This window comes from Crinia signifera, chromosome 11 (genome assembly GCF_055691185.1).
Source record: "Crinia signifera chromosome 11, ASM5569118v1, whole genome shotgun sequence".
Classification (NCBI taxonomy): Eukaryota; Metazoa; Chordata; class Amphibia; order Anura; family Myobatrachidae; genus Crinia; species Crinia signifera.
Genome location: NC_139227.1, coordinates 114,154,054 through 114,167,732, shown reverse-complemented (window position 1 = coordinate 114,167,732; position 13,679 = coordinate 114,154,054). Strand labels below are relative to the sequence as shown.

Genomic DNA, 13,679 nt, shown 5'->3' with positions numbered 1-13,679 from the left:
GTTTGTGTGGGGGAGGTAACTGTCCCTTCTCTAACATGTGCTCATCCTCTCACACATATATAAATGTATACCAATATCCCAATATGTACCCCCGATTGTAACCATGTTACTCTAGGGTAGATATATTACCTAATTACTGGATTCATGCCGGTTTCTTGCTGGTTCGACCCGGTAATTGGTGCGATGTGAAAGGGGTTACCAGGTCCCCCAAGCCGGTAGCAACATGGCAATACGAACCAGTAAAAAACAAGGGTTCTTATCGGTTTGTTGCCGTGTTGCTTTGCGGTGCGAACGGGTTAATCAGGTCAAGTGACTAGTTACCCGTTCACATCAATGGAGGCGGCGGTGCTTGTAGCAGCGCCAGCTCTAAACGCTGCCTCCTCCCCCACCGCCGATGGCGCTCCACCGCACTGGCAATATTACCGGTTCGCTGAAGTAATGTAAACAGACCAAAATGCAGGGTCGCACTGGGACTGAACCGTTTCAAAGTCCCGGTGCGACCCTGCATTTTGTGGTCTGATCTACAAATTACAATCTGAATGCATTTCTCCGTAACCGTGTGGCCTGCGAGTATGAACACGCATGCATTCCCAAAGGATCATAATAATTGTGTTCTTTTACAACTTATTAAAATAAAAAAACCTGCATATCTATTTTACATCATAAATTCCAGCTACATAATATACAAGTGCAGGTATGGGCTGGCTTGCTTTGGCTACATTTGTTAGGAACACAACACAAAACAAAGCAAATAATGAAGGTTCTAATGTTCATCAGGAGAACAAACAACCAAATGTTTATACCTCATTGCCAACCCATTGTACCTAAAGGAGCAATGTGCACACTATGTGGCAGCAGTAGCTCGATATGAACACGTTTCCCAGGGGGTGTGGGGGGGGGGGGGTTTGCAATAATCACTGAAATTCTGAGAAGACGGTTCACTGAAAACTTAAGTGCGAGGAATTTATTGCTGGCCAATCAGTGCGCAGCGTGCAGGCACAGACACGGTGAGAGGTTAATGTTTGAAAAGAAAGCGAAGGGCAGGAACATTAAAGTGATCTGCTTCAGGTACACCAGGGTGTGTAATAACAAATCCTGTTACCAAAGCAAGCCGCGCTCGGTAGCACAACGGAACTAAATTATTAACAAAAAGGAAAAAATATCTAGGCCTTCATTACAATATTACACAAGGCGCCATATTGAGGTGCCTGCTCAAGGCTATCGCTATACTTTCAAGGGGTATGGGCCATTGGTTCAATTCAATTTAGGTCAACATGCATTGGGTCGACAATGGGAAGACTGACAGTAAAAAGGTTGACATCAGTTTTTTGAGGGTTTTTGTCCAGAATGTGGACACAGTTGACATGGTCACCGTCTAAGTGTACCACGTCCCCTAGCATGGATCGATGCGCTCGGCTCACTGTTTGATTATCCCACCACGCCGTAGTCGATGTTAGGGCATGAAATACCGCCAGTCGGCACATGTCAACTCGAAATAAAAAAACGTGAAAAACTCACGTCGACCTTTTCACTGTTGAACTTCCCATTGTCTAATGCTTGTGTCGACCAACTGAGATTGTTTCCAACTGAGATTACTCTAGCACAGCCTGTAAAATGGCAAATTATAAGCCGACTGGTTCCTGTGAGCGTCTTCACTTTATCTCTCTCCAAGGTTTTCTAACTCTCTCCCATTAAAGGTTCCCTGCTGCAGGCGAGGGTAAAGGCTACTGCTCACGTATTAATGCATTATGTGCCTTGTGAACAATTTGTCCAGTTTTTATTGCATTGCAGAACATAATAAAACTCGCACTTGTGACCCTTGGACTGACGACTGCGGTTAGAAAAACATTTACTGCTGGGGGGGGGGGGGGGGGGGGGGTCCCGGGGGAGCAGACTGGCCATTAATGAGCTGTCACATATCAGACAGCTGGGCAGCAGCACAGGTGATTGAACAGTTGTACGTGACACTTGCGAGCTAGGAGATAGACTGGCCACCTGGCACTATTGTACTACTGGGGGCGCCGTGTGAGCCATTTACCGCAGAATGAGTGTGCAAGGCCCAGGCGTGACCAGGCTCCAACTGTGGAAGCAACTGACACAATAACTAAGCACTCAGGGGAGTGGGTAATAAAGTGCGGATTGACCAAACACATGTGCGCGTTGCTGGAACACAACCCAGAACAGCTATGCTGCAAGTAATTCATTAAAATAAAAAAAATGAGGTAAGCAAGGTTTCCGTTTATATGCCTAGAAACGACATGTGTCATTGAAATAGGACTTGTGAAGTCTTCACGGCAGCTTGTGCCTGGTTAATTTTCCTGTAAAGGAGAAACATCGATAACCTGGTCTAATTCCTTATTATTTTGCTGGCAAAAATTGTCAAATAGTAGCCAATGATAAAGGTTGTTTTTTCCACATACACACTGAACTCTCACAGCCTTGGATGTGTTATCTTGTCAATGTACAAAGTCCAATGCAGACCAGAGCAATCAAATGCTGCATGGATCTACTAGTCGATTTAGAGAGGCTCTCAGTAAATGGCACAATACGCACAAAAGTATTCCCCTCATTGTGTCATTGTCAAAGGGGAATGAGAAAAAAATAATTATATATATATATATATATATATATATATATATATATATATATATATATATATATATCTCTGCCAAACAATGTATATCATACAAAACATATTTTGTACATATAGGAAACATTTTGGGACTGCAAATTAAATAACAAGTTTCTCAAGCTCCGTAGCAGAACGTGGAACAGAGGAAAGGGGACCATATTTGCACTGACTTTTCTATAGCTTTCTGGGTACACTCCTAAAATGCATCTAGGCAAATACATACACAAACACCTTCGCCAAATGACCCCAAACTTTGCAACTTCGCTGTGCCATGCAATAATGTGCTATGTTAATCCTAAGTACTTTGTAGTGATCCTTCTAGCACCTTGCTTCTTTCAACACCTGTGCAGTTCCTCTTTCCTGCCTGTGGTGTCTATCTCTGGTGTAGTGCTTCTAGCACAGTGTGATCTGTATTAAAGAACTCATATACAGACCAAACATGTGCTAGAAGGATCACACCAGAAAGCGAAATCTCAGTCTGGGAATAGGAACTGCACTGGTTTTGGAAGATGCGGGGTGTTACAATGAACACTATACTTTGTACACTATTAGCCATTGCATGACTAAGGTCGACACAAACGTTAGGTCGACAGTCAAAAGGACATGATGTGTCAGTATTATGAGCATGTCGACATTTTGACTGTCGACAGTACACTATTAGCTACTGCGTATACTATTAGCAAATTAATACGCACAATTAGGGGAAAAAGAGCTCAAGCGCTTTAACCCTTTGAGGTCCGCACCACAAAAAAAAAGCAAAGGAAAAAAAATTCTTTGCATTTTTTTTATTCACTGAGGATAATATTAACAACAACCAACAACAATCAATAGTTATTTTTTAAATGAGACCACACAGTTTTTGAGATATAGGCCTCTACCAAACGGTTGAGAAATCCATTTATAGTAAACTTTTTTTTTTGGGTGCAGACCTCAAAGGGTTAATAGGATTTTAAAAGTATAACAATAAAAAAAGCCAATAAATGGCTCAGAATTTCTCTTTATACAATAATAGGAACAGGAGCAAAAAAAAAATTGAGGCAGCTCCATTTTCCACCGTCCCGAAAGCAGCGTGAGAACAAGACAAGACAATAGTGGTGTCTGTAAAAACAGCCTGTCAGGGAATAGTTTAAAAAACATAACCAGAGCGGAAGAATGTCCTCCCAGCCTATCCTTCAGAACTTGCGTTATGGAACAAAATGATTAAAGTGCACCGGTCAATTAAACACAGCCATTTTATGTGCTGCGGCTATCATCTGGAAGAAATCGGCCAATGAAACCGTCGGGAATGACATCACTGAGGTGACCACAGAACGTAAGCATTTCTGATACAGTGGACAGTAGCATGCGGTATTATGTGAACAGACGAGAACCACTGGTGCTGGGAACAATGATCCAATGCAACCTGTACTTTCCCATACCGTCAGCCCCTTGTGATCGAGGCCAGACTGCACCACATGTACGATACACTGACAAGAGCACGTAAAAGGCAGATCTTGCATCATAAACCAGGGATTTGTCTCTCGTGATCCAACTGGCTGCTTTCTTGCGAATACTGGCCCAACCCATAACCCAGATACTCCCGTGTCTAGTAAAGGTACACTAGCAGGATAAGTGACACTTTGCAACTGAAGCGGTTGCTTCATATGATTAAACAGTCCTTTAAATGTCAGTCAAAGGTACTGCCGCTCCAGATTTGTGGCCTCGCATTGTGTGAACAATCACGTATGAATTTCCACAACATATGATCGCCAGGAAACTCTGACTTTTCATTTTTTTTAAAAACGATATAAATGTCTACGCAGCTCATTGACTCAAAGTGGTGGAAAAATAGGACAGACGTCTCTGCACACAAAAAACGACTGCGATGTGGAAAGGTACACCACACATCTGTTACCCAGCTGCAACCTCGCTACTTCCATTTTGTATTCTCAGAAGCGTTGTCTTACAAGCACCGTCTTGCTGAGAAATATTAGGTCACCGCCATTAGAGATCCTATTTCAAGTTCTGAATATCTGGAAACGCTGCACAGCATACTCGGTGGTCAGAAGTGTTATTCATTACTGAAAATGGAAGAAATGATCTCACAGACACAGCCAGGAAACACAAAACAGGCTTCAATGTAAAACGTTTGGTGATGAGTGTGACACAGACGAGCGTTTCGCCATCAATAGTACAGTTGGGTCTAAAATAAACTCGGGTGACCGAAGCCTGCAAACATGCACATTTGGAAATAGTGATTCATGTTATCGCCACGTTCTTTGCGGAGTTGAATCTATGAAAGTGATCAATCATCTGTGCTACTGGAAAACCTGCAGTTTAACTCTAAAGATTAGGTACAAGTCCATTTGCACTGCCCAGGGGCTAAAGACCACAAAATAAAAACGTATTAAATAAAAAACCCTTAAAAAAAGTATAAGATGCTGTTTTCATAGAGAAAAAGCTTTGTTTAAAAATGAACAAGACTATTAAGGGGCCTACACACGGAGAGATGCTGCTGACCCATCTGAGTTGGTAAGCTGAAATGTGCAAAGAATCAGCTGTTTGGCTCCCAAGCTGATGACGTTGTGCCCATCAGTTTAGTCGGGTTTTGGTGCTTCATGCGGCTTATCCATCTCTAATTGGGTGCAACAAGCCCGACAATTAAACGGCACCCAAAACAATTGTATGGCAGCAATGTGGGTTACTGAAGTGATATTTGATTGCCAAGATTTGAAACTCAAGAATAGAAAATCACGTCCTAGGAGATCAAAAATTGTGCCTCAACCAAACTAACCCTCCCATAAAGAGGTGTCAAAGAAATAGAGTCATGCCATAATCAGCTGCGCTATGTACAAATGGGCATTGCAGCGATGCCTGGTGGCATTACCCCAGCAAGCGAATTCCCCCCTCCCCACCGTCAGTGGTTTAAGGACACACAGAATATATATTGAAACGTGCGAAGAAGTGCTGTATGACAGCGCAAAACATGGAACGAACATTTTTTGCCAAGCTGCCATCATGCAGTGGTCCCTGTTTAATGTATGTTTGATTTGGCAAATCATCACTCTTTTTGGACTTGGCAGTCCCAGTTAACAAGGCCACGTCTCTATATAAAATGGCAATGTTACTAGCTGTTTACAGCTTTTAAACCGCGATTGTAGACCTGGTCCGAGGGTATTTAATACAAAAATCATGTGACTATATGATCACCCATTACTGATCTGGTCACACGCGCACACACAAAAGAATACACAAGTACCCATACTTATTTTATGGACGCATCATATTCTGGAATGGTATAAGCACGGATAGGCACCCATTTCCATGTTTGTCGCAAGATCATTTTAGATTTGTTTACACGTTTCCCTTGCAAAGTGGATCAGGTGAATCGAGTCGATGATATCACTATACTATAAATAAGTCCACCAAGGCACTGCCCGGGCTGAGAGTATAAATGTGTCCCTCAGATGTGAATAATTGTACTGGGCTATATCAATGGGATACTGTCATTAGGCTGAGCCTATGAAGATCGATATACATTGGGTCGACCACCGATGGTGGACTGAACTTAGGTCGACACCTGAAATAAGTCGACGTGGCTAAGGTCGACACACATTAAGTCGATAATGGGAACGTCGACAAGAGCTTTTCACGACATTTGCCGACAGGCAGTATTTCATACTCTACCATCCACACGGGCGTGGAGGGAGAATAGAATACTGTGCCGAGTGCAGCGGGGAACCGTAACATGGCAAAAGCAGCGAGCCAGGCGAGGGAATGCTGCCGACATTGCCAACCTAATGCTTGCATCAACCTTCCGACCTTGTCAACATATTTCAGGTGTCGACCTTCAGTGACCGACCCAATGTAGGTCAACCTAAATACATTTGACCCTATGTCCCATATAAATCCAGGGCTGTAAGAACACTGGAAGGTCACCAGCTGAGGCTAATGTAATGGGAAGTGTTCCAGTAGGATGGGCTCCCAATACTGGTTATTACCATTCTGCTGTCTGTTATATGTTGTTATATGTTTGTTATATGTTGTTATTGTGCACTTGACCAGGAGTTACATGTAACCGGGCACCTGAACACACGTCTACACGCTCAGGAGGACACAAACTACTATTTTGCACTTGCTAAGATGCCATTATATTCACTATTATGTTAGCCCAGCAGGTATTCAATTAAAAAAGTATTAGGCTATAAGAACCGTAATATTAAACGCCCTGGGGTATACGCAGACTGCCAGCTACATTTGCAACAACAATTTCTCTTGTTTGCAGCCAACCTGAGTTTTAGAAAGGATTCTGCATAAAATATCTCCGCACTGTCCCTCTTCGTATGAAGCCCCTTTCCGTTTGCTTGGCTCTGACAAGGATTCAATATTATTCATACAAAGAATCCTCGGTGGAAAGTTTTTAGCCACCAGCTAAAGTTACTGAGCACAGCAACAACTAAAGTGAAGATAGACATTTTATCGCATGGCCTTGTACTGGGCATGTTGCTGCTTTTAAGGGGTCCTTGGTGCATCGTGATACGGTGTTTCCACATGCATTGTAGGCACTCAGGCCTAATATATCACCCAGCACTAGTCACTCACCAACCTTACAGAGCCGTAACCAGACTCTCAGAAGAAGCATCTGAAAGCTTATTTTAAGAGCCTGCGGTATGGCGGGCCGACGGTCAGGATCCCGATGTTCAGTACACCGACTAGTGTTCACTCCAGCTCTTTGTTTACAGTGCGCCGCGCCCTTCCCGCTTTTTTAACTTGTTTAAATCAAATTAATGTGTGACCTTCTCTGCTGGGAGCGGCTGTCAGCTATTCCAGGTGCCCCCCTCCGCTGCATCTTACCCTAAAAAAAGTTTGAACACTACCGACTGGTGTATTATAATCTGGTACTCACTGCTCACAGCAGTAACTTTGCCCCATTGCTCTAACATCCTTTTATACTGTATACAACAAGGGGTACTTCTTGTACATACAGTATTCGTCAGACCGGCAATAAGTGCGGAGACGGATTTAGCATTTATCCCAATTCCCATCTTATCAGCTGAGAGAGCTGCGAATGCCGTTTTTTGGAACGAGTTAATTGTGAGCACCCCGCGCCAGACGCATGGAGGGCACAGAAATGCTTTTGTGAGCGTGTTCTAGAATTTGGGAGACAAACAATAGCTGGTGTTAATGGAATTTAGTTATAAATGGCTAGGCTAATCCAGCATGTATAGGGATGTGGCGGCAGGCAGAACAAAAAGGAATCAAACAGCTTTATCGACACAGAATCCAATCTGAGGGTTTTAGACTGTAGCCAACAAGGGGTATTACTTCTATGGAAATTTGCACCCTTGGCCTCACACTTGTTACTTACCACACATACAATGTGAAAGGCTAAGAGATCAGATTTCAAGTAATACTTTAAACTCTACATACTGATGCTCCTCACTTAACAGAGCAAATCCATTTTTTCTGTGAAATCGCGTCAGCTTGCGTCAGACCCTTTTAGTTTTTTGGTAATTTTTTCACACAAAAAAAATACATAAATAAACACACCTGCGATTTAATACAATAGCGGCAACATTATCCCGGTTTTCCGCCTAGGAGAAAAAGTTTATTGAATAACCCTCTAGGTCAGCGGTTCCCAACCTGGAACCCGTGGGGCTACTCTGCAGACTAGTTGGGGGCTGAAAATAATATTGATAATGGTGGAAGGCGTCTACTGATGGCAGAAGAAGTCTCCTGTTGCCATGGAGACAACACCACGTTGCGTCACTTCTGTTTTCAACTGCAGCGTCAGCGTCTCCTCGTGCTTTTGCTGACCAGCAATCCACTGGGAGCTACCCAATATGGGAAACGCTAGTCTAGGTTGTTCCACAAAGTGGTCGTTAAGTGAAGAGCTGCACACTTAATACAGGTAATTGTTTTTATTTATTTTGATATAAAATAAACTCCATCTTAATAAAGGTTGTACTTGGCATATACGTCCACACTGTAAAGTATTACAGAACATAAAAACACAAAACAGGTAAGTTGTTAAGGGCCAGATGTATCAAGCTTCAAAAGTGTTAAAATGGAGAATGATAACCAGCCAATCGGCTCCTGCCTGACATTTTTCAAACACAGTCAGTGACATGGCAGGTAGGAGCTGATTGGCTGGCTGTTTATCACTCTCCATTTTATCACTTTATGAAGCTTGATACATCTGGCCCTAAGTGACTAGCTACAACTGTAGGAAATGAAAATACGTGATCTGCGATTCGGTCGGTCCCCTTGCTACCTTAAGCTGCTACAGGTTAGCATATTGTATGGTAGGAACGGAGGTTCCAGGCACACAAGAGGCTGCTAGGCCATCGACTAGCTGTTCCGTATAAGCCATGATGGGCTGGTTAGAGATTGGAGGAAGCTGGGTCAGAGTTGGCAGGCACTGGACAGGAGTGAGCTGAGGTGTAGGGTACTAGGGGATCTACCTATGAGAACCTTCCATGCATTATGATTACGAGTTACATAGAAAACACTCAGACAACTTCTAGACCTCACAACAGAAGCTCCTGTGCCGAATAATTTGCTTTAGTATTAAAATAGTAGGCAAGCCTAATCTGCAGCCATGTCAGGACATCCAGTCGAGCATCATGGGAAATTCCAATCCACATCAGATGACGTGCCTGAGGCCATCTGTATCCTGTATAATCACATAGAGCTACACAATGTGAGGTATAGTATTACTGAGACACCTAAACCCCACGCAAAGCCATTTAGAACCTAGGTTCTCAGGATGTAGGACATTTCCCCCTATAACGGGGTATGTCAGATTCAAGGGGTACTAAGAATAAATAGTGGCGCCGTATGGCTACATGGTAAACGTTTACCAGCGCATCTGGCAGCAACAGCTAACAGCAAACATAACAGCAATTAGCAGTGGTGGTTTCAGTGTAGGAAACAGGTGTCTCTGGCAGATAGAGGCAGGAATCGCGCTCCTACCAAAACGCAGACACAGGTGCACCTTCTTTTGTTGCACGTGGGTTTAATAGCCGTATTCTATAAACATGACGTGGCGATGACATCACTAAAGGGACATATGGGTGCTTGGTAGGGTTAATAGAGAAACCTATGAAGTCGGATTTAGGAGTTGACCACTACTGCCGTATTCTACCTGAATGTAGAGCGGCACATTCCATAACCAGCTACAAGATACCACACAGCTCACATTTCGTTTGTCGTTCAAAAAAAACCAATTGCCATTTACACCTCGTTTTGTGTTGTATTGAAACTTTTGGTTGTGCTTTATAGACCAAACTTTGTGCATTTTCTGTTGTGATGCGTGTGTGTCCTGGTATTTCTCCTTTTTACCATCAAACGAATACATTTTTTTTTTTACAAAAAACAAAACCTGCCATTTGTGGATGAAATCCCAGGCCCTTCGGCAAACTGGACCCTTTTGCATTTACCCGTGTGCACACAAACGGTCTAGTTATATTACAGAAATTTGGGATAAGTATGACAATTTCTGTAAACCTGGGCATAGGTACCAGAATCACCACGTGGGTGAGGAGCACAGTGGGCTTTAATATAAAACTGAATTCTAAGGCATTTTATATCAAAATCTGAATAAATAAAAGATATATTTTTTTAAACCTTTTTCATCAACTTTTGTTATGTGCATTCAGTTTAGAGGTATAACGCCATAATCTGGTACCTGCGCTGACTTTTAGGTTCTATTTTCATCTATACATGGACTTGCCCATTGGTAACGGTTTCTCTGCTTGGGCTATGCCTGTACGCCCAACAGATGGGGTAACCTTACCAGCACTCTATTGGGAATATAGGGATACGTCCCTACGGTTAGTGTAAGGAAGTGCAAATCAGCGCACTAGGCATAATACAACATAAGGCGGTTCTCGTTCAGCATGTGTAGCCTAACTAAAAGCTCACTGGTGGAACAACAGGCTGGGGAAGCCGCGCTTGTCGGGCCGGCTGTATCACCATTAACGGCTCTATCCACAAACAGCAAGGACAACTAGAAACCAGCTCTGCTATGTATTTAGGAATTAGAACAGAATGTGAAGTAGCTTAAGCTAAACACAAAGGTCAAAGCCGCATTAACCCTTTGTGTGTGTGCGTCGTCGCGACTAAACCCAACACGCTATGGATATGTACCTGACGTAAATATGTTTTTGTGCCATGTCAAAGCCTCTGCTCTGTATAAACAGGGGAGTGTTATTTTTCCACTTGGAGCCAGAACATTGGAGCAATAACAAATGTCAGGCAGTTAACACATTCATAGTCCGGCAACAAGGTTGCGCTATTCCTTATGACTGGAACGGTAATCCTTTTAGAAAGCGAAGCGAACCATTCGGAAGATGCCCCGGTCTTGCCCCGAAGGGAATTGGTGGCTCAGTCTCCCCCGGGGGTCTAGGACAGTGTGACGGATGTTCCCGGCACACAAAAGGTTAATGGATTTCCTAGTGGGTTATTAGGAGCTTGGGTTCTCGGTGCACATGGCAGCAGCAGCGAATGGAAGAACTGCTATTCTGTTCTATTTAGTTAGTGATATTGTGTTACTGTGTGCACCAGGTAGGGGCTGCTTCACAGCTGTTCAATCTGGCTTTAATCTGATTTCTTAAAGCTCCTCAGAACATGATCAGGAGGGAGGGGACACATTAACCCTTCCAGTGCCAGCCGAAGATGTCAAACTAGGTTTGAAAATTGCCAAGCAAACATTTGTATTCATCGTAACGATCGGTAATGTGTTTTTTTTTTTTTTTGTACACAATATTTTTTATTTGACTTTATTTAACAAATGTCAGGGACGCCGGCATTTTTTGCACATCACTCACAGAGATGTTGGCGCTCAAAGGGTTAAAGTACATGGCAAAGCAGGGACTCCATAGGAGTACGCAAAGTTCATACCAGATCTATCTCGCCATATTGTGCGCTCTTTAGCGTGAATTGATTGCCGCCAAGTGCGGATTATAAAACAGACTGAAGGGACATAAAGGACACTTGACCTGCGAGACAGGATCTGGGTCTTAACAGATATCTGCTCACCATGCCCTATTTATTAACGGTCACGTGACTTCTATTGATGCAATCGGGACTTCCACTAATCAGTTCCCAGTCATAGACCATAGCTGCATGTGTGGTCACAAAAGGGGGCAATGACCGATAATATGATTTACAATTTATTGTGAATGCTCACCAAATACGGGATCCACTGGTACAAAATGTGACCTGACTGGAAGTGACGTAACATCAGATAGTGTGTGTGTGTGTGTGTGTGTGTGTGTGTGTGTGTGTGTCTGTGAGATCAAGCACTGGGCCTAATAGATGACCATTATATCTTGTCCGTAAATGCCCACCTACATCTTTTGGCATCGAACAGTAATCCTGACGCTAGACTACCAATGTGTTTGGCCAGCTTATGGGCACATCCATGCATCACATTCTGTTGGTGTATGCGAGACATATGGCATGTGACAGCGGTCTTATATATTGCACCTGTTGGGTGCCTCCATCACATGTTGCATGGTGACACGTTTCAGAAAAACCTCCCTCTTAACAAACGTCATCGAAACAGTAACTGACAATTCTATCATGGATGTGACTTGCTAACCGCGCTCTCTGAATAAGAACATGATGTGTTGCGTGTGTTCTAGGACCCACGGATTTATAATTGAAAGCCAAAGGCCCTAAACTAGAGAACTGCTTCCTCCAAACTCAATTATATAAAAATTACATTTAGGAGCTCGGGATTAGCACCGGGACAGAGAGCATCCCATTTATAAAAGAGGATATTTCACTACTTTGTTGCAAGCTTCACATATACCTGGCATGCATGATAATGTCAAGGTGGCCATAAAATTACACAATTTGGGCCCTTTTCACCCAATTTCGGACCAAGAAATCAGGTGAAAAGTGGCAAATCGTATGTGTGTTTGGTCTCAGATTCCAACCGAATGTGCGGTCCTGTGAGCATTGGATCGTAGCGTGAGATTGCAAGGGCTGCCATCAAGATTTATGGGAATTCCAGGCTGCCGGGTGAGTTCATTGGAAATCGTATGCGGATTGAAGCTCCGATAGTCGCATAAGTGTATAGGAGCCTTTCTTAAACTTCGATTTGCAAAACTATTGGCATAACAACACTTGGCTTTACCTGTGCCACAGCTGACTGCAGGTAATCAGAACTGAACCCCCACGAGTACTGGCATTCTCCAGGAGCGCCCTCCCGTCGCTATTCACCGTATTGAATTGACGCTGTGATTGGATGATTTGCATTATCATCTATTTGCAGCCGGGGAGAAATCATTAGACACTTCTATGGTGTCTCTGATTTGCGAGCGCCCCTGTAGGTTGGCAGCTGACATCTGCTGCACAACCCCCGCAATCGCGCCACCGGGTGATTACTATAGGAACACCCAGCATTTCCATGGGAACGCTCATGAAATGATGGGTGTTCCCATGGGCTGTGCCCCCTGCCACCACCCTATGCTCGCACGGCTAGGTGCAACAGGAACGTGAACATGTAGTTCGCGGTGCCCGCTCGCACATTACATCTGCACATGCGCAGAAATGAGCATCTGTATGCGCAGACCAAAAACATCGGTCCCCGTGCGAATGCATGGAGGACCGAATCAATTAGAATAATTACTCACTTTTTACATCGGTATATTGGTTTTATTTGGTTATTGTAGCAGTGCAATATTATGAGTTTGTATATATTTATGAGATAAGTACCTCTTAGACAAAATATAAGTTACATAGGCATATGAATACTAATAAGGCACTAAAAATTCTACTTTTAGGTTCTAACGGCCACATAACTAATAAGTGTAGAGTGTCTCTGGCATCACAAATGTCACATTGTTAGAAATAGCACAGAGCTCATTTGCAGAGCAAAACCAGAATATTTGCAAACATTATTACGTGACATCACAAACAATTCAATTTCAGCTTCTTTAAGGATTGCAAATGATCTTCTCCCGTGAATCCAGCATAATCCCAGGATTTAGCTCCAGGCTGCCCATCAAGCTTGCTGTCTCGGGAGCTGCGTGCTACCCAATATTGCAATTAAATA

At 43.4% G+C, this 13,679-nt stretch overlaps 1 protein-coding gene across 2 annotated transcripts in view; it reads right to left on the bottom strand.

The window, feature by feature from the left end:
- The window catches only part of HIPK3 (homeodomain interacting protein kinase 3), an 89,129-nt gene that overhangs the window by 28,555 nt on the left and 46,895 nt on the right, over positions 1-13,679 (bottom strand). The window lies entirely within an intron of this gene.